Raw genomic sequence first — 26,891 nt, 5'->3', positions numbered from 1 at the left:
ACACGTACATATTATGGTTTACCACAATATTAAAACTGAATAACAGAACCTATTTGACAATTCTCTGTTCATAATCATATCAAATATACACAAATACTAAGTTAATGTGTTTCTATTTAGAAAGGTCAAATCCCACCAGGAGTTACTTTGTTTACTAACAATGCTAGGATTATTCAAAAGGTGCCACAGTTTTGATAATGCAAGATCATGGTGTAGGCATGCAAACTTACTTTGCCTTCTGCTCTTGGTACTGAAGCTTTTTTTAAAAATCTGATGAGAACTATATGACTCATTGCAATACAATATTGCAAGTTCCATAATGGGTTAGTTACTAAAAAACTACCTTGTGAATTAAGCAATCTGGACAGAGAGAGTGACGAGTTACTTCCCTTGGCAAACTAGAGTGCCTCAGATTTAAATAATCTGTCTGTTTTCAATCCACGGCTCAAATGTGAAACAAACTGGGTAGCAACACCAAAGGAGCTATGTTGAAGCAAGAACCTTTAAAGTAAAAGCAATGAATTGGAAAATGAGGACATTTTATCATTTACTTCACTGATCTGCTTTAAACAAATTTTTTTTAAGCCCAGGTAACTTGCTAAGTTGAGGAAGTGACAGAAAGCATAGGTCCATGCTTTTGCTGATGTCATTGCTTTGATCTGCAACCCCCAGTCTTGAATTAGAGTGTCCACTTACTAGGCATGCACAATGCAAGTGGTGACCAAGGTCACTAGCTTACTGCAATCAGTTCTCAGTCTTATTTAAACACATTCCTGCAGCAGATGAATGCAATTAATATAGAACTTGTTCCTGGCAAAAACACAACCCATCGTGAGAAAACTCTTTAGAACAGCTTGGCTGTCCTTAACAACTTTGGTTGGCGTTGTTGAGGCTTAAACTCAGCAAAGCAAACTCAAATCAGTTTTTCACATTTACATCTAAATGGTTGAAGGTCAAATTGTAATTTGTACCTTCCTGACCTGCCAACATTGGTCTGAGGTGACCTTTCCTCAGTCTTGGCACAAACTTTGAAACATGACATGAGTTTTAATATCTTTGACAGTAATTCTTGTTAATGTCAAGATTCTCTAGAAGTTGCAAGTGTTAACAATGTGTGCACACAAAAAAAGTGCTGCATGAAAATAGATAAAAAGAGAATGTAATTTGTGTTGTATAATTAGAGATATATATTTGTGTGTGTTTATATAAAGGTATGTGACAATGAGAGGTGTTTCAGTGAGCCAAGGGGATGATTTCCTTCTTTGTTGAGTTGCTATGGTGATGCACTTAGAGTGAATAATGAGGTAATTGCTTATGGTGAGGAAATAGAGAAATGCACAGCTTCTGAAGATGTCTTTTCTAAAAAGAGTAGATGGTGCTTACATGTCCCCTCTCATCCTTTTTTTTGTCCCTCCAGTTCTAATCTGATTATTCAGTTTATGATTTAAGGAAAAGTGGGAAATGTGCTCACATGGTAGGCATTCACCTTTTGGCCTTCTTTGATTAGCCACCCATGTCTTTCTATTACCATTTTCTTTATTGGGGAAGAATTAACTTCAAACTCTCAAGCTATTCTCTTTCTGATACATTTTGGGGATTATTGTGAAATACTTTCACACCTTTTCTTTTGGGGGCAGAGACTGGAGGAATAATTTCCGTGTTAACTTTCAGGAAAGCATTGAACTGAATTAAATTCTGCCATCACCCTTTCTCTTCAAGATTAACCTTTTTTTCTGTTAATTTTTTAAAGAGGGCTTTGTGGAGGATAGAGTTTAGCAGACATTTGTGATGCATGCTTTTGTGTGAGTTATATAGTCATGAAGATCACTTTTTCTACCAGCTTTGCTATGGCAGAAGAATAAAAAAGCCCCTCCTGTTCAAGGATGAAAGCTGGAGGCTAATCTGTTTCCATCTGGAAAATCAGAGAGGCAGGGGTTGCAATCATGAGGTCACGTCCCTTATGTAAACTGTCAGATTCTTTTTACGTTAAAAACTTGTCGCGTAAAAACCGACTGAGGACTTGTCAGAGACACTCCTAAGAATGCAAAGCCAGCCTCTTCCCTAAAAATGAAGGGCTCTGTTATTGGAGAGGAAAAGACTGCCTTGCCTGTCGGCATACTAGTTATTATTCTATTGGGAGTCAGCAGGAATGGAGAATCTAAGTTGCTGCAACAAAGCTATAAGACCATTGTGGCAAAAGATGTTCAGAGCATGAACTCATATTGGTCTTTCACTATTATATTTCTCCACTGATTCCTAAATGGTTTATTTTCTTTCCTCTTTGAAGTCATTAGATGGAAAGAAAGCAAAGGTATTGAATCGCTGGAGATGATTCTCTAAAAAGCAAATGGCATGTTTTCCAGTGTGACTAAAATTTGGGGTATTGGCTTAGCAATCTATTGGTGCCAGCGGTACAATGGGATAGCGGGGTTCCTGCCAAAGTGTGGGAAGATCAAGTCATGGTCTGCAGCAAATTGGTGCTTTAGATGGAAAGAGGGTAAGTAGTCTCAGCTGAAATAATGCACCTGCATTTTATGCAAGATGTCTCACATGATAATGGTGGCATTGTATGAGGAGGTGTGGTTATTGTCCTATGACTAGATGATTATCTACATTAAATATAAGGCATGCAGCAACTGCAAAGAAGGTGGACTAATTCCTGGACAATGTCATAAACACAATTATGTATCTGTTGACTGGATAGTAGAAAGGAGAGAAAAACCTAAACTTGCTTCTCATTCATTGCACAGTCTTTTGCTTGAATTTCATTCCTCGGTGATCCAGTTGTATCGTTTGTTTGGTTTTTCCTAGATTATATGGTTTAATAATGAGATGGTTGAAACATTTTCGCTTGTGTTCCCAGGTCCCTATCACTGTCTTTTGAATGGTATTTTGTGTCACCTGTCACGTTTTAGCTGTTTCACTTGTACACCTTGTGTATTAGATTACTTTAGCTTTTTCACCTTAACAACATACTTGTAATTTCCCAAATGCATTGTGCATTTGCCAGATTAGTAAGAATTGTCTAGATATCAGATTGTGTAGCACTGTTTATCTGAGTTCCACAGACAGAATATGAGCTTGTTATGGAATTGAATGTGCAACTCTCACTTCTAGGTTGTTATGTACCATTCTAGAAATGCAATGCATTTTCTTAATATCCAGACCAAAACTTAATTTTTTTTCAGTGAATTTGGAATCAACTTTTCACTCGCTGACTGAGGGCTCAGAGCAGACGTGGTGTTAAATGCGAGATGACAAAATGAATTATGAATGGCCATCGCAAAGTTCTACTCTGCAAAGCTTTAATAATAATTACTGTTGGCGTTAATTTGATCTGGGATGGGAAATCCAAATGCTGAATTATTTTTGTTAAGTGAGCTGCAAGACATTGTAGGGAGAGGCAAGAGAAAACCTGATTTATCATCATGTACTTCACTCATTCTGGCAAAGTGCGATTTGGCTTTTTTGTTAAAAAATCCAAAGGTACACAGATTACCATGACTTAATTGGCAGCTGGGGAGCAAATAATTCCAAAAGTGAATGGAAGAATATAATGAATATTATGCATGAGGGAACAACATGGCAGCTTTGCTTCCCAAGTGAGAACTGATCCCAATGATTTTTTTTTTGTCTGGTAATTCCTTTGAGGAGGGGAAGTCAGCTTGAGACTATTTTGGAGAATGGGCAAATTCCCTGTAAGGGTTTAATTGAGATGTGAGAGAGGTATCAGAAAGCGGCCCACAGTCTTCTTTCTGTGCTTTTAGATATTTGAAACTGTAATCTTCCTGTTATATTGCTAGCATGACCTTATAACACACTTACTGAAGGAACACAGGTACCATAATTTCTTCTTTCCCTCTATTCTCAGTGAGCAATTGTCCTCGTACACAATATTTTATGATTTTTTTTGCCCTTTTGACCATGATAAATGTCATTCTTTGTATTCTTTTGTTACCCCAGTGTGAAATGTGACAGTTGTCATTTATGCTTCCAGCAGGATATATTTAAATCATCCAGTTTTCAAATATTTCCATTTTGAAAGCCTCCTGCTATTTACACCAGAAGCCAATGGCATTACGACAAATTTCAACAGTGTATTTAGGCAGCAAACATTTAACAGCATGAGGTTCAACATTAATATTCAAACCACAGAGTGAAATACAAACAGCCCCTGCCTTGAACCTAGGTCATTCCTCAGGAAGAAATATTGCTCGACGATTCGGAGAATGGCCATAGGGTGACTTGAAGACATGTAATCAACATAACCTGAAACTTAGATGGTTAAGATAGAATACTTGCTACCAGATTTTATCATGCACACTCTATTGTCCGTAGTAATGTGAATCATGCCCTTTGTGAAATAGATTTCACTTGCTCATAACAAGTTCATTCATGCACTCCTGTTCAGATACCTAACTGCACAAAATTTTAGAAGCCCTCAGCTTGAGATATAGTGGTATATAGTGGAATCAAGAAAAAATTATCATTCTGATCATTCATTCTCTATTTTCACAAAACTGGCAGACAATACCAGCAGTGAACTGATTCTGAAACTTGTTTATTTCCCCCCCCAATATCTATCAGACTCATTCATCACCCCATCCAACCATAAACTACTCTGGGACCACCAAAAGATTTGTCTACATTATTGACACTTTTGTTTTTACACGACCTTCAACTAAGAATATTTATTTACCAATCCTTATATATTTATTATCTATTTCTCTGCCTCATGGTATATTGTGGCCATTTTAATGTTGGTGTTTCTGTGTGGTGTATCTGTACAATGCACTGATAATATACATGACTATAAACTCTCATACAGTCTCATCCGTGATGACAAAGATGGATGAATCAGGTCATCTTGGTGGGAAACACCAGCAATGTTGGGGACCTTGTATCAATACAATACTGCTGCGAAGTTGTGAAATCTGTGCAAGCATCACTACAGCTCATTGTGGGTCCATGCAACACCAGGTAACAGGGAAATACAGTTGGTCAATGTACATAAAACCATTGAGTGGTGTGGGATGTGGTATTTGGCAGGTAGCTTATAACATTTTAGGCTCCTTCCTTTTCAGTATTTCTGAATGGTTTATTCCAGTTGATGTCATAAAATACACTGGGTATCAGTACACTGGAGAGTTCCAGTGTGCTCTAAGTAATAAAGATATGAATTATAACTGGCTGGGGCAGCTCAGCAAACTTGAGGAAGGAACTGGCATTTCTTATAGCATTTTCATAAGCACAGGATATCTCAACGGCCAAGTGAGTTTTAATGACATACTGCATGATCCAAAAGCCTGGAACTTCTGACCTGATTTTACTGAGAGGGAGGGCTTCACTACTGCATTTGATGAAGGCAGCAGTTGAAGCCTTTCATCAGTCGCATGGTAAAGATAAAATTTGCATAACTTTTCCGATACAGTAGTTAATTTGTTGGCTCCATCATGCCCTACAGCCAGCAGTGTTCTGAGGATCGTAATCTATTTTACTTTTATTTGGCCATGATAAATGTCGGCCAGGATACCAAAACAAGTTTGTGCTCCACATTTGTAGAGAATAGAACATTTTCACCAAGTACAGTGCGAACCGATATAAATAAACCTATTCCAAATCTAATCCTTCCCAATGCACACCCGTAACCCTCTAATTTTCTGACATCCATGTGCATGTCTAATACAAATGCCTAATCTTTTATCTAGGATCATTGGGTCCAGACACATGCCGTTGTTCGGAATCTTCTGGATTTCGGAATCATTTTGATTTCTGTCCCTTTGAACCCACCTGAGTTGCACTGCTGTTCCCCCCCTTTCCCTCGAGTCGTGCTACTGCCTCTCACCCACCTTAGCCACGCTGCAGTCTCTCCCCCCTCATTTGCCAGAGATGCGCTGCCGGCTCACCCTCCCATGCGGCGCTGCAGTCTCTTCCCCCCCTCGCTCGCCCAAGTTGCGCTGCCATCTCTCCCCCTCACCCATCCGAATCGTGCTGCTGTCTCTCCCCCTTACTCGCCTGAGTCGTGCTGCTGTCTCTCCTCCTCTTGCCTGCCCAAATCGCGCTGCCTTCTCTCCCCCCCATTTGCCTGAGTTGCGCTGCTGTCTCTCCCCCACCTCGCCTGACCAAGTTGCGCTGTCATCTCTCGTTCTCTCCCACGCTCCACTGTATCAGCGCCAGGAGAATGGCCCCTTTCTCGGTTCCCCTGCGCTGACACTGGGACAGTGGTTTCAGCTGTGTGGGGGATAATGGGTTGTGATGACGGCCTTTGAACTGCCACTGGGCTGACTGAAAGCTGCACAACGCTGGATAGGCAATTCAGAGGTGCTTATAAAGCAGTGGAACGTGACAGGATACACAGGAGTTGAGCTAGGGTCGCGTCGGGTCATGTTTGATGCCAAACTCCATCTACCGAAAAAGTGCTGGTTTTTGGAAGTTGCTGGTTTTCAGAATTCCAGATAAAAGGTTAGGCACCTGTAGTTTTTTAAATGTATTGTGCCAGCCTCCACCACTATCCAAATAATGCATTCCTGGCACCCACCACTAACTGAATTTTTTGAAAACTTACCTCTAAACTTAGCTCCACTTGCCTTAAACAGATGGCCTCTAGTATTTTCAATTGTGGCCCTGGGTAAAAGGTGCTGGCTTTTCACCTCATCCTATATTCCTCTATTAAGTCACCTCTCATTAAAGAGAAAAGCCCTAGTTCTGTCATCCTTGCTTCATAAGATGTGTTCTCCACTCTAGGCAATATCCTGGTAAGTTTCTGCCCAACTCTGCATCCTGCCTATATGTGGTGCAACCTACGATAACCTTCTACTATTGACAACACCACCAAGTCTGTGTCATCTGCAAGCTTTCTGACCTACTCCTCCATTTCTTTATCCAAGTCATTTATAAAAATCACATCGAGCAAGGGTCCTAGAGCAGATACCTGTGGAATGCTACATCCCCGACCTCTAGGCAGAGAATATTCCTCTGCTTTCTTCAGGCAAGCCAAATTCAAGCAGGCAAGGTTCCCTGGATCAGTGCCTCATGATTTTCTGAATGAGCCTACCACGGCACCTTGTCAAATGCCATACTAACATCCACATGCACCACATCCACTGCCCTACCTTCATCAATTTCTTGTGTCACCTCCTCAAAAAGCTCAATTAGGTCTTCCCCTTGCAAAGCCGTGCTGACTATCCTTGAGAAAGACTATATATTTTACAGGTGGTGGATGGAAACCTTCATGAAGTAAATGGTGATGGGATTATTTTCAATATGCAAAAGTGTCCCATTTCTATTTCTGTACCTAACTTTAATCCTTTCCTGGGGTAGATTAAGTTAAAATTGTCTCCAAAAAGGGTTAGAAGCTACTCCTCACTGCTGGTTGTGAAGTACCATCTGTGACTTGGAATCTGCCTAATTCCAATTCTTAATGATATTTAGGCATTGACAAAAAAAGTGTTCCTAATTTGGTTCTAAATATCAATTTCATTTTCAAAGGTCACAAAGCGGTTGGCATGGGAAATAGAAAAGGTCACACTGGTCTAATAATGCCTGAGGTTTCATTAGAGGGTATTGGTGAGGGACAGCAAAAATGACTTTACTCAAAACATCTTAGACTGCCAAAGAGGACCCTTGAGAGACATAGTATTCTCAGTGCTTGTGTCAATAATCTTTATCCTGACAAGCACAAAACTAATTTAAAAAGAAATATTGAAAGGCAATATTTTAGAGTCTTTGTAATTGGGGAAAAAGAAACAATGACTGTCCTAATTAATTGTTATTTTGGACAGAAATAAAAATCAAACTAGGGATAATGCCAAGACTTGGTCATGATCTAAAAGTGGACGCTTTTTTCATGCTTTCATCGGAAGGTACAAAAGATTGAGATGATTGCCCACAAGCCACTGCCGTTTCTCATAGGGATTGGCTCAGTGAGTTTGCCAGGTCAAACTTGCGTTCCGTCAGGCAGTGCATGTAAAGGCATTGAGGCGAGCCACCTGCTTTTCAAAATGCATTAAAACATGGTGCCAGTTATGAAATTATTGTTGTTTGACATTTAAAATGGTGCATTAATCACAGTTAATTATGTGACATGCTACAACGTGCGCTGGAGGCCAGTTGCAGAACTAGCTACTGTGGGTGATTTAAAGGTAAAAATTAAACACATTGCAGTGGGTATTTTACTGCTGAGGGCTGCTTATGCAGAGAAATAATCTAAAATAGCATTGTCTTTGGAATAAATATCAACAGCTACTGCCTTGTGAGCTGAATGATTAGATAATTAGAAAAAGACATATTGATGTTGCAGAATTTACAGGAATAAATTTGCCTGTTTATTGGACAAAGAATTAGAATTATTTAAAAAAAAATCATAGGATATAGATCGGATTTCCATTCAGCAGTTTCAATGTCAGGTAAATGGCAAAAGAAAAAATAAGACCCCTTGTGCCCACCCATCTCTGAAAAAGCCTTCATGCGCAGCTGAGCTCAACCTACAATCGTGGGCCTCTTTTGAGACTACTTAAGACTCACGGGACTCCATTCACATCTTGCTCAACCTCACTGGGTACTCTTAAATGATCTTTTTTTGAGAATGAGAGGAAAGAATAGCAGATGTGCTGATTAGTTTTGCAAATAAAGGGCTGGCGGATGGTGGAAGAGGCAAAACTACCACTGCAGCATGTACACAACTTAGAGTTGCATCTGAATGCACTTCAGGAAGCTTTTGCTTGTTTGAATTTTACAGGTGTTGTCTCCATCCAAGTCCAGAACTGCAGCCTTTGCAGGTACAGTTTGATTGCCAGGACATAAGTTTCACTTTTTGTTCCAAGAAAGTGCTAACAAGTCAGTAATGGCTGCCTTTGCAAAAGTACGAAGGGTCCCGATTTAAATTGCTTGTACATTGACTAAAAGCCAGTTCTTTCCCATTATGTTGTAAAAATAGACTCATGAATGGTGCAAATTAATCAAATTCAAGGCAAGAATGGAAGGGCTCTCAGCAACTAAATGCATGTGAAAGCAATTCTTAAAACCAGGGTGAGGACCCATCAAATCAACATAAAAAATGGTTGGTTTATTAAGTCTGTGGGATTGTGAGGCTTGACCAAGCCTGCATGCCACCATTGAAGAAGGAACAAGGCAGTAGGCTGCAAAAGGGACATTTTCCCCCACCCCGATGGAGGCTGCTGGGGTTGTGAAAGAATTCCTTGGTGAGCTGAGGTCGGAGGTTGAAGTGCATTGCCAGCTGACAAGTTTGCTTCGTTATGCCTTATTCAGGATCAGAGTGACAAAATAAATGTTCACTCTGTGGTGCTGTAAGACCACTGCCATTCTGTGTGACAAGGAGATCTTTCACTGAAAGCTGGAGGTCTCCAACTCAAAAGTGTTTCTGTTGTCCCACTTTCCTCCCTCAATATTAATGCCAGCAAGATCTACAAAGTAATGACTGCGTTACGCTAATCATTGAAACATCTTCTAAGCTTTCCCCGCTGCAATATAAAATGAAGGAAATTATGAAGAATGGGCAGAAGAAAGCTCTTCAATTAAACAGGGGATTATTTAATTTAATTTGGTCACAGCACAGTAACAGGCCCTTTCAGCCCACGAGCCCGTGCCGCCCAAACATACCACAAATCCTGCAAGTATTTGAGGGAGCAGAATACCTGGAGGAAACTCACACAGACCCAGGGAGAATATACAAACTCATAACAGAGCACGTTGGATTTGAACCCTAACACTGGGCCAATCCCTATGCTGACCGTGCGGCTTATTTGCAAGTAGAAAAGATATGCCTGGTTATCTGAAAGTTTTAGTAAGTATGGAAGGTTATCCATATGAATCTTTTTTTGATCTGTGATGCTTTTACCATGACCCGTTGTTCACTGTTATACCTAGAGAGGTCATCTGTCAGGGATATGGCTTCATGGGGTTTAAAATAAATCTACTGGGGAATGATATTACAGTCATAATGATGAGCTGACAACAGTGATGGTTGGGTTACAATTCAAAGCCTTCGTGTAAAAAAAAAGTAAAATAATGTCTCTGCAATATGTAATTTCAGAAGATCATGCTTCCTCATAGTCCCTCATTCTGTCTGAAAAAGACCACAAAGTCTATAAGGATTTAGTAACTGTTTCATGTTAATCGCATTTAAACAAGACTGTGGTTAAGCGATGAATGTTAAACAAGAAATAATCCTGTTTATATCAAATAGGACCAAGCAATCTTTGAAACCCACGAATGAATCTGAAATTTTAAGGCCCGGCAGAAAATAGGTTAATTTTTCTAATTTTTTTCTAATTAATCTCCAATTATTTATTCAGTAAAAGGATGTGGGCAATATTGGTTTATTATTCACAATTACCGGTATTTAGCCTAGAACTCAGTCAATTACTTAGTCATTTCAAAGTATGCACATTTTTAACAATATTACAATTGTATTTTATGGTCTCTACTTCTGGTATAATACTCACTTTTATTCTAGATTTCCTAAATTCTTATATTGAATTCCCCAGGGGCAGTATTAGGATTTGAACTTGGGTATATACAGAGCAATAGTTTAAGTCACTAAGTTTTTAATTCAGTAATTTAACTACCATGGTATTGTACCTGAATTAGCTGATTTCTTTCTGGTGGCCAGCAGAATTCTTAGGTCCCCTATGATCGTTAAGCTGGTTCAAATGTGTGAGAAGTTCATTAATGGCTATGGATAATCAGTTTGCCTACCTCAGTTGTGTGTACTACTGTTGGAAGTGCTCAGAGGAAAATCTACCCTACTATTTTTGTGACCTGACTTTGCTTATGGTGGAGGCTTTGCCAGCACTTCTTGTGAACGCTTTGTCTCATTGATAGGTTGAGCATTTTTCATTTGAACATTGGGCTCCTGTTGCATTTTTGGACAGACCTGTCTAAATTATGATGTCCATATTTTACCTCTTAAGGCATTTTTCCTCGAGCTAAAAACCCTTGGTGAACCGATGAACAAAAGGTAGATGCTGAAATATATTTCATCTCTGCCAAAAGCTGCCCTGAGTTTTATTTATTGCAGGAGCTCGTGATGGCAAACAAAATCTTTCCTGCCCCCTCCTGCATGAAATTACTTTTTTTTTGGTTTGCACAGTGTTTTAGTTATCTACCTAAACCTTAGGTACTATTCAACTGTGAAGCTTAAGAGTAGATAGCAAAACATACATTTTTCTATTTTTCACTGACAGACCGCAAGTCACGAGGGAACTTTCTGCCCATGTGCTGACTGCTCTGTGGCCACCAAGGCAGGTGTTTTACTTGAGGCAGCTACCTGGAATGACTTGCATGCTTCCACTAATCTTGGTCTGACAGCTGAGTCTGACAAATTTTAAGCACAAGTGTTTGAAGCTGAGCAGAACATTTAGGTTTTCTGATATTTTTATATTGCTGCATGCATGGTGGGAGAGCAGTTTAGAAGAGGAGAACATTGATTGATGCTTCCCCCCATTTTTCTCCTGCAGTGTGCACTTGGAGTGCTGGCATAAAGGAAGCTTCTATTTTGTTTTGCCTCCCATGACGATTCTTCAGCTCAACAGCCCAAGGATTCACCATTTATATTGGAAGGTGATCCATTTGAAGTGGATGCTGTGTTCTTGATGGATATCAGCATGGATCAAATTCTAATTACTCTTGGTACATGAGGATTGCTGTTCCTTTTTGCAAAGATCTGTCCATGAATTAAGAGTGGTTGGTCAAATGGATAGTGGGGAATATTTTACAATTCTCACTGATCAGGCAGACTTGAATCAATCACCGAAAATTTATCGAAAAGGGGAGATGGAAGGAATGGGTGCAAAGACGAATAAGGGAAGTGCGCTAGAGGAATGGCGGAAGAAGGCAGTGTATGAAAGACCAGCAGAAAAGAATCCGAGAGTAGGAAAGAAAGTACAGAATATTTTTAGAAAAGGTTATGATTTTTGTTAATCTAACTCTCATCAATGGAGAAGGAACTTGATGACCAGTAGTCATCATTACTCTGTATGCACGACTTGTGATGGACCCTTGTCATTAGAAAGCAATGCACTTTCTGACCAGTCAGTAACATGGGTGAGAATGGCACCATACTCATTCCTAAACATGATGCCACTCATCCATTTTCTCTCTTCTACTGGGTGTGCAAGGTGATCTCCTAAGGTCAGTAGAATGATTTTGAATATATTTTTGTCAGTTGGGTTGCTTTTTAGTTTCTCTTTTTTGCCTGTCAGACGCTGTGGTCCAGGCAGTTAGAGCTAGAGGATCCACTGTAGTCATTGAAGAGAGAGCAGAAAAAAAAAATCGCAGGAATGTTACTGGGATTGAATTAGAAGGAAAAGCTGGATGGGATGCTTTTTTCTTCCTGGAGTGTAGGCAGCTTCTGGAGGTTTTGTAAATCCATGAAGGCCGCAGATAAAGTAATTGTTCCTATTTTTTAAATCCCCAGTAGGGGAGGCTAAAACTAGAGGGCATAGATTTAAGTTGAGAAGGCAAATATTTAAAAGGAACCCGAGAGGCACCTTCATTTACACAGAGGTAAAACACAGGATTCGGTTGACTCCGAAACTCAGCAGGTCAAACAGTGCCTTTATGTAGCAAAGGTAAAGATACATCGCCAACGTTTTGGGCGAGAGCCACGCCCATCTCTCATGTTTCCCCACATCTTGATGAAGGGCTCTAGCCCGAAACGTTGGCGATGTATCTTTACCTTTGCTACATAAAGGCACTGTTTGACCTGCTGAGTTTCTCCAGAGAAAGGTGGGTATATGGAATGAGCTGCCAGAGGCAGGTACAATTGTAATGTTTTAAAAAAACATTAAGACAGGTACGCGCATAGAAAATGTTTAGAGGGCTATGAGCTGAATGCAGGCAAATGGGGTAGACTACTTGATCAGCCTGGACAAGTTGGGCTGCTTCCATGCTGTAAAACTTTACAACTCTGGGTTTAGTAGAGCAGTTTGAGAGCATGATGGAAGTGAAGAGTTAACATTTTTTTTCTGGAGGCTATTACCTCTTTTCTTGTTCCAACTTGTTGTTTGGCTTCAGCAATGATCTTGCTATCATGTACTTCAAAACGTGGAAACAGTGGGAGATAAAGGAATCTGCAAAAGCTTCAGCTTGCCACATTGGTCCAAACCTCTGAAGTATCGTTTTGGTAACGGATTCAGCACTGAACTCTGAACAGAACGGGCCACCTATCAAATCACCCATGAAATGAGAATGTTGAAATGAAGCACCATGTATGCATTTGCCCATTGGGTCACAGCAAGATTTTCCTAATTTATTTGAAAAATTTCCTCATTTGATGAGAGGTTGGAATCAATCCCTTTTTAACCGCTTGAAATTTATGCTTAAACATAGTTATTCATGTGGATAATATGGTTTCAGAAGGTGAAGGAGCAGTACAACATGTTTTGCTGTACTAATCAATTTTTGTCACTCTTAAGAATGAAATGAATACTACTTCAATATTAATGAGTCTGAATAATTATTTCTAAAAATCCTAAAGGTGGGCATAGTTGAATGTAATAAAGGGATGAGTAAATGTGGATAGACTTGAAACTTGTAGACACCAAACTAAATCCACACAGGAATGGGTATTCGTTGCTAATTACATTTGTCTGCGAGCAGCATTATAAAAATACATTTTCATAAAGTCCATAGAAAGACTGAGAATTCCGTGGAATAACATTATGGATTTTTAGAGTGTGCATTGATGCAGAAGCTGCTTAATTTTTGATCTTATTTACCATATCCTTTAATCTAATTGCCATGTAATACTGGCTCCATTCAATAATAATGCAGAAATTAAGTCTCATGTCATGACTGCCTGTTACTCTTTTCTTTGAGATTAAACCTTGGCACCCATTTTCTGCTCACAAATAGTGATATTATCAAATTACTTGCATTCTTTTGTTAAACTATTAAAATATTCCTCTGTCCTGCCCTTTCCTCAAGCACAGTAACCTGAGCACAGTAGCATAACATTCCGTGTCATTCCTCCCATATTTTTAATCTGTATATTGTACGTTGAATTGCAATCCTACCAAAGGACACATCAGAATAAAGCGTAATTGCCTTTTTTAGCATCTTCTATGGAGCTTCTATATATTAAAGATCCCATTATACAGGGCAGAAGTAGAATGCTCCAGTCTCAGAATGTGAGCCAGATTGAATGGCTCCATTGCTTCTCTAATTGAGATTAACTAGTTCCTCCTGGACAGGGAATTGAATTTCTTTTTACGATAAGCATTTCTTAGATTGACCTCTGCAATATGTGGCAAGAAGCCTGATAGAAACTGCTTATATTTTCAGGTTTTTTTTTTCAGAAGACATAATGTATTTTAAATGCCTCTTCTTGTGAGTTTTGTCTCTGTTTTGGCATCGATTTAATGACGGCTGGTGAAACACTAACTGCTGCGGGTTATACATGTTAAATAAATGACCAGTTCAGGTTACCCTCACCATCTCTTGGATTTATTGCCTGATACTTGAGTATGGGCCAGATGGAGCTCAAAATAACAGTGGACACTGAAGAATTTGCTTCCTGAACACTTTTGGGTATATTTTATGGATTTTGGACTGCGGATCACGAAAAACTTTCCTATCGCGTACCTTTTTTTTAAAGATGTAACCTATTTTTGTGATTTGTTGACATTTTAAGCCTCCTTCAAGCATACAAAACCATGAAGTACAAGATGTCATTGAAAATTCATTTTCTGCATTCTCACTTGGACTTCTTCCCTGCTGATCTTGGTGCCGTCAGTGACAAAAAAATAGTGAAAGGTTTCACCAAGACATTGTGACCATGGAAAAGCGGTGCAACTGAAATCCATTAATGCTGGCCGACTATGATTGTTTTTAGACTGCAGGCATATAATGGTACAATCAAGGAATTTTGCTGCTACACAGGCCGTCTATAAAGGAATGTGCAAGAATTTTGAGTCAATTTTCCTGCACCGTGATTTTTCCTGCAGGATCCCTACAACATTTTGGAGGAAGCCTGCAGTGTAAACTGCACTGGAAAATTCTACTCTACTGCATGTCCAACCACTGGGACTGTTGCACTCAGGTACTTGCAGGCTATAAAGGTGTCCTGTGTGAATGACCACACAGGCAGTAATTATATTAATTTTTTCCCCTGATTTTCCGGACATTGCAGTCTAAAAAAAACATAATTCACATGATAGGCAACAGATTCTGAGTACAAACGAAAATCAGCGGCAAAACATTTTTGGATCAGCAATGTGTCAGCACGATTATGCAAATAAAGACGCTAAATTCAATAAAAGTTAATTGAATGTTTCTCCAACTTCCTACGCATAATCCCCAATTTTTTTTCAGGAAGCAAACTTTTTGGGGGGAAAAATTGTTGTCTCGTGTAATCAGTGGAATTCCTTGCAATCTACTATTGAAGAACTGGTTGAGATTAATTAAACTGCTGATAACCTACTCAGAGAAATGGTTCTTATTTTGTTAGACTTTTCTTTCCTGTTGATTCCAATTTCTAGTGATTAATGAGATTGTGGTCCATTCCCATGAGGAAGTCAAAGATAGTGTGTTGTACAAGGGAATAAAATTTGTAACAGCTTTCGGGTGAGGTAAGTAGTCAATTATTTTTGCACAGCTATAAGTCATTCAGTTTGAAGTTTGCTAGACTGAGTTGATTTACTGCTGTGCAACTTAGCCATTGAAGGTTTCTGCGGATGTGAGGAAAGAAAACCCTGCTGACCAGACAGGCTGAGAGAGTCATGCCCATTTCCAATAGTTGACCATTGGTTGAACATGAAAAAAAGCTGAAAGAAAACCCCAGAAAATGCTAGAAATAATGCTGATTGAGTAACTTTCTGTCTCGTTTGATGAAAGTTCACCAATCTGAAATGTTGACGCAGTTCTTCTCCCTGTCGTTGGTTCCTGATATGCCAGTAATCTCAGCAGCTTTTGTTTACTTTTTCAGGGTTATTTTGTTATTTGCGTTGACAGTGACTTGGTGTTCCTAGAAGAATTGAAAGAATAACAGCACAAATTAACAGTGCAAATGGGCGGTATAGTCAGTACAACACTGTTACGGCACCAGCGATGGAGATTCAAATCCGGCACTGATTGTAAGGTGTTTGTACATTCTCCTTGTGTCTGTGTGGGTATGCTCTGAATGCTCACGTTTCCTCCCATCCTTCAAAGTGTACGGGACTTGTTATTTAATTGGTGGTGTGGGCTCGAGGGCCGTATGTTGGGGGAAAATAAATCCCTATTACCACTGCATTGCACTTCTTTTACCCCAACCCCCCTTTTGAATGGCATTCTGAACCACAGTACCACCATCAGGTCATTTATCCCTGCTCCAGCCCCCACTCTTGCCTGCACGGGTGGGGGGGTAAAAATCTGTGACCTGTTGGATGAGCTGGAGGGTTGAGACTTTTCCAGAATTACCTCTTGGATTCCCCTGCCTACTTCCCTAAAAGTCATACCTACTTAACCCTGTGGAAATGGAAGCAGTTAATCTAATGGGTGTGACTCCTTCATAAAACACAGTGTCCAGGAAACTCTCCCCCTCCTTAATGTGTCACAGTGTCTGAAGCGCAGTTTCCAGGTCATCAGCTTTGAGGCTGAGTTTCTCGAGCAACCAACAATTACTACAGATGTGGTCACCTGGAAGCACAATGGGGTCCACCAGCTCCCACATCTTGTAGCTACGGTACATCACCTGGTCCTGCATCCTTATTTTATTCAATTAGTTGTAATTTGGTGTCTTATTTACTTGTTATGTTGCTAATAACCTGTTTAGTCTCGTACCAGCCCAGAGATTCATTTTAGGCCACTTTCAGCAATGGAAATAATTGGAATCCATTTGATTACCCATTTATTTTTGACTGTTTATTTGAGCTGTGATTATTTTGTGTAAAATGTGTAATTGCAATTTTATTTGCCAAGAAATTGCTTCTATCTTTTATTTCTTTGGTGTTTTGTAATTTTTTCTGCCTGTTACTGATTTTGCATATGGGAAATGCTTTGTTGGTTTCTCCTGTTTAACCTACACATGCTGCCAGGTAGAGCTGAGCTTCCCTGTGCAATGTCGAGGATTTTATTTTCCAAAAAACCACAATTGATAAATTAGCAATGTTTATCTTAATTACACTTGCATGAAATAATGCTCTAAAACAATATTTGAAAATGGCTCAGGCTCAACGCAGGACTAGATTTTTAACTGGGCGTTTTGAGGCCGCCTTTGGCATTCATTGTTGCTATAATTTTGGCTTTCTCATCTGAACCATTGCCAGGATGCCTCAGGTATTTAGCAGGCTGGTTCTTCTTTATGTTTTATTCATCCCTTTATTTTTGGGTTTTCACAGTTATTGTGTGTCTAACCCTCCTCCTCCCTTGGCTCCTGATAAACTCAGATACTACGCAATCATCTTTATTGGCATACCCTTCTTCTTCTCCAATCTCAATTGTATCCACATTTGAACCTAATGCTCCTCGAAGCATCTTCCAACATTCTGGTCATGCTTTCTTTTTCTTTCTTAAATTTACTTAAAAAAATATATTCTTTTAAACATTCTAATATGGACATTCATTTATTTGCAGTTAACAACAACTATTTATCTCCTTATGTAAGCCTCCTGGCATGCTGCCCAAAAATATTTCAAAAATCAACTCATAAGTTTAAACTAATGCTGAACAAAAGGTCATTCCCTCCCAACAGCTGTTTTCAAACTAATATATTTTAAAATTTAAAATGTGGATTAGGGTTAGTACAAGATCTCTCACTGTATGTGTCATTGTTGATGAAAATTTGCCTTAAGCAGTAACTTAATACTGATGGATTTTCTCCTCCTCCTGTACTGTTTCTTGAAATATTAGATTTCTTTGCCATTTTGCAAATATCTGTTGTATTAAAGTTTTAAAAAAGTCCCTTTCAAATCACCCATTGCATTAAGACACACAGAAAGCAGAGCTAATACTAAAGAAAAATAAATACTTTGTGCTCCTCACAAGGTTAATTCAAATAATTCAAGCTGCATTATGACCCCATTGTGGATGAAATACCCCACATTGCTGATGGGGCATTTTGTAGCATCATGGTTAAGATCATGGACTAGCTGGCAGAGTTATGAAGCATTGACCCAGAGATTGGCATTCAAATTCCACCATGGCAGCTGGGAATTTAAATTGAATTAAATAAATCTGGAATTTGAAGAGAGAAAAATATCATTTTCAGTATTGGGAACCATGAAAACACTTAATTGTTATAAAAAATCCATTGGATATATTTACCTGCAGGGGAGAATCAGTGGTCAGGATGGCCAATCTCCCAGGATGACACCTGGAATATCCCAAAATGCGGGATACTCGACTGCAAAATTTGTGGTACTGGGGGAACTGCATGTGCAATCCTGTAAATTAAAAAAAATCCATCTGATGTTAATGATCTTCAAGGGATGATATCTGCTATCCTTACAAGAAATGACCAATATAACCCCAAAAATGTGGTTGTCTTTGAACTGTTTCTTCAATTTTGAGACCATTTAAGATGAACAATGAAAGATGGTGTTGGCGCGATATCTGTGTTTGGTGAATAAATAAATGAAGGGGAGAAAATCAGTCTCCGATCATTTGACTGCTAATTCCTGCTGAGGGTTTTGTTTTGTTATACTATTGGAAACAATGGATGAGAAATGAAATGCAGATCTATATAATGATAAACAGACCTATAAAAATACCTAATATTCTTATGTATTCAGATCCAAATTTATGCAAAATCACCTTCAAACCTATTGCAATCAAACCTGAAAGAGAATTGGTTCAACTAGTTGTTCTTCCCAGGGTTAAACTATTTCCCTCTGAATACTGATCTATTCAGCATGCCAACTGTGAACCCACAGGATCTGCCTAACCCAGGCAGCCAGTCCTGTGTAACAGCAGTGAGCTCCTTTGGGGAGATGAGCACTGGTGTGAGAATGCTGTTGGATGATTATCCAAGTGTTCTGATAAATGAACAGCATGGCATCATCTGTAATGTCTGATATGGAGGTGGTGACATAATGCTTCAAGCTGCAGAGTCAGTCTTTTCCTCCTGTGAGCACAACTGCTGCACAGATTTGTACTGATCGGAACAAAGTCCTTGGTGACTCTATAGCTCCACTTGATTTTCCCTGATAGTTCACAAGGGCCAAAGATTTATCGGTTATCTGTCAATATGTGATATAAAGTACAGGCACCTCATCAACCCGGCGTTTAGTTTGTCAAATATGGACAATACTAAGTTGGAAATTACTTACATGAAAGCAAAAGGATTAATTCTAATTAGAAACACAAATTTTGAAAAAGAAAGGGAGTGAATATGAATATTGTTCTTGGCTATTTTAAACCCTATGCAAATATAATTTTAGAAAACCGGCCTTCTGTCTTACAGAAACTATGGATCAGTATGCAGGAGCACAATCCATGAAGTGTTCTTTCATATTGCCCAGTTAAAAAGTAGAGTGATAAAAACAAAATATCTAGTGAGGCTTCAATCAGACCATTCTCCATTAATATTAACTATAGCAATAATAGAAAAGCAAGAGAATGTTTACAGATGACGTCTCGATACTACATTGCTTAAAAGTACAGACTTCTGCGAATTTATAGACAGATAGAAATAATTTCCGATATCGGACACGCTTAAAGCATATTTAAGGACAAATTATATCCTTTACAAAGAATTTTAAGAGGGAGCAGAAGTAAACAGGTTGGAGAAGGATATTAAAGAATTAGAAAAAAAATCAAAGAACAGGACTACAAGAAGAATACAGATTATTGGAGAATAAAGAGCTAAGATATAATACAATTCAAAATGCTATATTGAAATCTAAACAACAAACTATGAGTTGGGTGAATGGGCGCACAAAGTTTTAGCTTGGTAGATTAAAACAGAGGAGTCATCAAGAATGGTTAATGCTATAAAAACAGAAACTCTAGTGCATAAGCAAAAATAAATTTATGACACTTTTACACAATATTACACAAAACTATACAAATCAGAATTATTAGATGAGAATGAAATGGAAGAATTTTTGCTGAATGTCGAACTTCCAAGGCTGGAAGAGAGAGAAAGGATAGAATTAGGTACTCCTTTCACAAAGGAAGAAATCAAAAAAAGCCCTGGGCACCCTATAGGCTAATAAATCACTGGGAGAACATGGATTTTATGGACAATTCAAAGAATTATTAATACCCCTTTTAATGGATGTCCAGGACCAAGCAGTGGAAACACAGACCCTCCCAGAGTCATCCTCAACCGCAATTATTACAGTGTTACTGGAAAAGAATAGGGACCCACAAAATACTTTGTCATACAGACCGATATCCCTGTTAAATGCTGATTATAAGATTCTCATGAAAGCATTGACTAATAGGTTAGGACAATACTTGCCAAAACTAATACATATGGACCAAGCAGGATTTGTTAAAGGAAGGCATTCCTCAAATAGTCTAGGAAGATTATTTAATATAATACACATGGCTAAATCTGAATGAAATCCAAGTATTACTGTCTCCCTAAATGTGGAAAAAGCATTTGACTGTTTGGAATGGCCCTTTTTATTTAAAACACTGGAAAAATTTGATAGCGGCAGAACATTTATAAATTGATTAATACCATAAACCACAAGCTTATATAATAACAAATAATCAGATGTTGGTGGTGTTCCCCTTGAGTAGATCGACCAGACAGGGATGCCCCCTGTCTCCAGCGCTTTTTATTTTAGCGATTGTACCACTGGCAGAGATAATAAGAAGGGATAAAGGCCTTCAAAGTCAGACAAGAGGAACACAAAATTAGTCTATTCACCGATGATGTGCTACTATACCTATCAGAACTGGCTAAGTCTTTGGAAAAATTACAAGGAACACTGGAAAAATATGGAAGAATATCAGGCTACAAAATAAATATGGATAAAACTGAGATAATGCCATTAAAAATTTTGAATATGAAAGATATCAAAAAGGAAGTAAATTTAAATGGAAAATGGATGGAATAAAATATCTTGGAATAGCAACTGTCAATAATTTGCAAAATCTGTACAAACTAAATTATGTTCCTCATCTTGGAAAGATAGAAGGAGACCTACAGAAATGGAGAGACTTACCGATTACTTTAGTAGGAAGGGTTAACACATCAAAATTAAAGTGATGCCAAAATTGCAATACCTTTTTCAATCATTACCCAAAAACTTTTGTTTAAAGCTACTAAACAACCATAATAGGCAGTTCCTTTGAAATAATAAAGTACAAAGAATTGCATTGGAAAAACTGACATAGGACTAAGGGCTGGGAGGACTTAGACTTCCAGATTTCCAAAAATATTACCTAGATACACAGGGTAGATTTCTTGCAGCCTTCTTCACTGAAGACAACCCCCATCTTGGGTTCAAATGGGAATGGACTCAATGGAGGATGGGGAAGCAAATGGCTTTATCTATAAATGGAGTGTCAAATTATCAAAGAAAAAGACCGATAACACCCTATCTAATACCTATGATTAGGATGTGGCAAGAAATTAATGAATGTATAGGGAAAAAAAGTACTGAAATAATATGTAAGCACTGACAGTGAACTGATCTGGATGTATGGAAGGTGGGGGAGAGAGGGACTTTTTTGTTTTTGTTTGTTGTCTTTGTGAAAAAAAGTTTAATATATTGTATATTTAAAATGTTACCACGTCTATTTTTTGAAAAAAAAACAAAAATAAAATATTCAAGGGTTCTTCTATATATGTGCATCATTATGAGATATTATGTGAATAAAATAATCAGATTACGAGATATCAAATGCGTAGAATTCAGTAAGATTACTTGGATTCTTAATTAATCCACTATTAACAGGGATTAAAATAGATGAAGAGATAATGTCAGAAATTGAACTCTGTCTTTCTGCAATCACGCATTTGAAGAGCGTGTGTTTGAATTACAAGCTTGCGAAAGGTCATACCTTGATACACAGTTGGCAATATTGCTATGTACCCTCTAAAATGGCATTTCTTTTTTTTTTAAGAACTACATTAACTGCTACCATGAGTGACAAGTGCAGTTATTGTTAAAACTAGAAAAGTACAGTCAAAATTTGAAAAGAAAGCATTTTCAGGAAAAAAACATGGGTTTCTAAGTCGTGCGAGTTTGCCATAATCAACCTTTTAATGGGAAGCTCAAAGATTCAGTAAGTCTATTGAGAAGAATATTGGGGAAGAGAATCAAATTTCAGTCCTGTTCTTAATTAACTTCAGATCATTCATTTTCCATTAGAGGGTTTGACCTGGCTGAGTTGTTTGGTTGGATGTGAGAAGTTGAATGACATGTTTAGGGCTGGGGTGGGATTGAAATTAATTTATTGCACTGCTTGAGGTCAAACAAGGAGCTGTGTTCATGATGTTAAATCAAGATTTCTTGCTACCCGGCTGAAAGGCTGGCATGAATATTAAAACTAACAGAGGAGGGAAAATGGTGAGGCTAGAAATGGGAACAGAATTTATAATTTTATTATTGTCTTAAATCTTTATTGAAGTATCATTAGAATGTGCCATTGTGCCACTTTTTCAACCCTGAGAACATTGTTTTTTCATTCTAATGTGCAAAATAAGATTTATGTGCCTAGAAATTTTTTTACAGCACCATTAGACCTTGGGAGCAACTGACTGGGAGTTGAGCACTTTTGTTCTCAAGCATGTGTCTACCAGTGCTTATTTGGAAGGCTAGGTTCAGAATGGTGGACAGCTGTGACTGGAGGCAGAATTGAAGGCTGGCATAAACACTAGTGTCAATATTCGCACGTTGGATTGAAGGGGAAAAATGGATGTGCAATGGAGAGGACATTTCTCATGATTACTTTGATCAGAATAATGTCATTGTTGGATGGTCAAGGAGGAGAGATTGGAAGATGTGAAGAATGAAGGGAAAGTATTTAAATTTAGATTTAAATGGCATGATAACAGGCCTTTCAGCCCACAATCCTCCCCCCCCACCACTACCCACTTTACACCCAATTAACCTACAGTCCCTGGTACGTTTCAAACGGTGGGAGGAAACTGGAGCCTCCAACGAAAACCCACGCAGACACATGGAGAATGTACAAATTCCTTACAGACAACGTGGGATTCGAACCCCAGTCAGAATCACTGGCGCTGTAAAGACGATGCACTAACCACTACGCCAACCTTGCTGCCCGTTGATTTGACTTTCAGAAGCTTTGGAATGCACTGTAGTTCCCACAGTATTTTTTCCCAAAAATAAACTTTAATTACATTTCAATACTGTATCTTGAAGTGTTAGCCATTAATTATACTACATTGCTACTATTGTGCCCCCCTGGGTTACAGCCCTTCAATGTTTGAAGGGTTTCCCCATTGATTTCAGTCCCTCAATGCCTGATAGCAGAAGACTCTTAGACTGTGGTCCTTCCCACAAACCCATTGCCTGCAGCCTGGAATGTGCCAATCAACAGCATTCTCTCACCGTTATCTTACTGTGCTGGAAGATGAACAAGTTTCGGACAGACCAAAGAGTATCCTTTTTTGAGTTGATGAAGTCCCAGCAGCACTGGATGTCTGTCTCTGTGTGCGCTCCTGGGAACAGCCCATAAATCAGAGAGACCTCTGTTACCTTGCCGTTCGGGATGAACCACATAGACACCCTTGCATCTTTCTCCATACACGCTTAGGAAACTCAGTCTGTAAAGAGGTGGGTGATTGCTTCCTCCCCATTTGCCTTGAGCAGTGAATTTCTAGTCATATATGACTAGGAGGACTCCTCTCACTGCCAGCAGGCTAGATCCTGGGAGTTCTGGTGATGAGACATTTTGCCAAATGGTCTGGACAGTCTGCTAGATATCTGGAGGATGTTTCAGGATCTGCATGGACCTGTGGTGTTTGACTGTAAGAACTTATGCATGAAGGATAGGTAATGTGGCAGTGTCCAACTTACAGGACATTTCATGGCAATAGAGCCAGACCCATCTTTTGCAACATCTGGGGCAGGAATAGCAACACCAGATCCCCTTAAGCTTTGGTTTGATGCCAGCTGCACATGAAATGGCCCCTCATCAGGTAAAGGGCCCATTAGGTACGCCCTTGCCCCCAGATTTTTTCTATTTTATTTTTTTTTTAAATTTTTTATTTTTCACACCATAAATCACATTAGCCATGATATACACTATTTCTTTTTCACACATATACAGTGACTTTTTCTCCCCCCCCCTCCTCCCAAGCCACCCCCCACCCCCCCCCTCATCCATTTTAGGTATACAATCTAGGTTGCATTAAGCCAGTCAGACAATGTTGTCATTCAACAAAAATACACCAGAAATTCTACTGAGTCCATTCTTTTCTTTCCTTCTCCTTCCATCAACTTAGGTAATGTTTGTCCCCGGTAGGTTTTCGCTATTGTATTTAATGTAAGGCTCCTATACTTGTTCGAATATTTCAATATTATTTCTTAACCTATATGTTATTTTTTCTAATGGAATACATTTATTCATTTAAATTTAGTAGTTTCTTCCTTTTAATTTGGTTATGTATTCCATTAATATTTAAAGTCATGTAGTTCAGCGTAGCCCTTTTATATTTTGTTTATCTTCTCTTTCCGTTTTCCCATCATTACCTTTCCTCCTTTTCCATTTCTGTTTTCTTATTTTCAACTCTTTATAAGACAACATTCCTACAACATCCAACATTTTCCTTATTCTCCTATTTCTATCTTATTTATCCCCAATCTCCCCTTCCCCTCCTGAGTTGTCCTTTATCCCTTGTCGGACAACCACATCTCCCCTCTCCATTTGGATTTGCGAATCCACTCGCAAGCGTCAACTGATTTTGCAGTGACCGCTATTTCCCCTCACCCCACCCCCCCCAGAAAAGATTTCACTTTTCATATGTCACAAAGGTCACTCTTTTAATTCCCTCCTTATTCTCTCTATTCCATTACCTTCCCTTATTAATTCTTGTCTATACTATCTATATTTTCCTCTAAGTACAGATACATTCACATATGCACATTGTCTCTATTCACTCTTATACCTCTTTACCCGCATACATATCAATCGTGATCATTTTTACTCTCATTACCCGTCTTCATCCCTCAGTCTATTTTTGTCTTTACCCACATACATATCAATCGTGATCATTTTAACTCTCATTACCCGTCTTCCTCCCTCAGTCTATTTTTGTAATTGTTCTGCAAATTTTCTGGATCCGAGAATAGTCTGTTTTGTTGTCCTGGAATAAATATTTTCAATACCGCTGGATGCTTTAGTATAAATTTATACCCTTTCTTCCATAAAATCGCCTTTGCTGTATTGAACTCTTTTCTCTTCTTTAGGAGTTCAAAACTTATATCTGGATAAATGAAGATTTTTTGCCCTTTATACTCCAGTGGTTTGTTGCCCTCTCTTACTTTTTCCATTGTCTTCTCCAGTACCTTTTCTCTTGTAGTATATCTTAGGAATTTTACTACAATAGATCTTGGTTTTTGTTGTGGTTGTGGTTTAGAGGCCCATACTCTATGTGCCCTTTCTATTTCCATTTCTTGCTGTAGTTCTGGACATCCTAGGGTCTTAGGGATCCACTCTTTTATAAACTCCCTCATATTCTTGCCTTCTTCATCTTCCTTAAGGCCCACTATCTTTATGTTATTTCTTCTGTTATAATTTTCCATTGTATCTATTTTTTGAGCTAGTAGTTCTTGTGTCTCTTTAGTTTTTTTATTAGATTCCTTCAATTTCTTTTTTAAGTCCTCTACCTCCATTTCTGCTGCTACTGCCCGCTCTTCCATCTTGTCCATTTTCTTTCCCATTTCTGTTAAGGTCATCTCTATTTTATTCATTTTCTCTTCTGTGTTGTTTATTCTTTTTCTTAAATCCTTAAATTCCTGTGTTTGCCATTCTTTAAATGACTCCATGTATCCTTTAATAAGAGAAAGTATATCCTTTATCTTGCCTTTCTTTTCTTCTTCTATTTCACTGTACTCTTCCTCTTCCTCTTCTTCTTCCTCTGGGTTGGCCATCTGTTGTTTCTTTGGTGCCCTTTCCTTCTCTTCTTTCTTGTTTCTATTGTCTTCTGTGGTCTCTTCTTGCTGCAGGTGTTCTGCAGCTGTCGTTGCCGGCTGTGGAGATCGACTCCCCAGCTGGTCCCCCCTCCCGTCGGTGTGTTTTTTTTCATTCGCATCGCGCATGCGCGATTCCTCGCGCATGCGCGGTTGCGCACTTTTACTCGGCTCAGCGAGCCATTTTTGTAGTCCATTATTTACTGACCTGAGGGAGCGGGTTTCTCTCTCCGCAGCGGGCCTCTTCGGACAGGTAAGGCCTTCACCTTTTTCCTCCTTTGTTTTCTCTTCCTCTCTTCTTACCGTTGCTTTCGATTTTTCTTTTTTTGTCGCCATCTTCTTTCCACCTTTATACTCACTTTTCTGTAACTTTTATTTCTGTGCCTTTGTGTTTTCCTTTGTTTTTCCCGACTTTTCTGGAGAGGGCTGGAGTTCACCGTCCGGCCACTACTCCATCACGTGACTCCCCCCCCCCTTGCCCCCAGATTCAAGTGACTTTCGCAGAGCCACCTGGTGGAACCATTCCATCCTGTTTCCCAGGTGAACTGGAAGACCACTCGGGTGATTGCAGGATTGAAAAAGAAGCGGTGGGAACACCTGCACCAAGTACAGCAGTACTGAGAGCACCTCACACCTGATGATCAGGTTCTTTCCTGTTACTGAAGGGGAGCTCTGCTCCCATAGTCCTAATTTCTGGTGGGCCTTTGCTATCTACTAATTTCTGTTACATGCTAGTCAGACCTGACTGTGAAGAGGATGATGCATCAGTCAGGCCAGATTCCAAAGAGCATTGACTCACTTTTCCTGTTAACTCTGGTATATGATGCCAAC

General features: G+C 39.0%; 1 protein-coding gene and 1 pseudogene across 1 annotated transcript in view; both read left to right on the top strand.

Annotated features, from left to right (window-relative positions):
* Window positions 1-26,891, top strand: part of LOC138740101 (ephrin-A5-like) — a 218,761-nt gene that overhangs the window by 49,224 nt on the left and 142,646 nt on the right. The window lies entirely within an intron of this gene.
* Window positions 18,257-18,388, top strand: LOC138752055 (U1 spliceosomal RNA; annotated as a pseudogene).

This window comes from Narcine bancroftii, chromosome 1 (genome assembly GCF_036971445.1).
Source record: "Narcine bancroftii isolate sNarBan1 chromosome 1, sNarBan1.hap1, whole genome shotgun sequence".
Classification (NCBI taxonomy): Eukaryota; Metazoa; Chordata; class Chondrichthyes; order Torpediniformes; family Narcinidae; genus Narcine; species Narcine bancroftii.
This window is presented reverse-complemented; position numbering and strand designations above follow the sequence as displayed.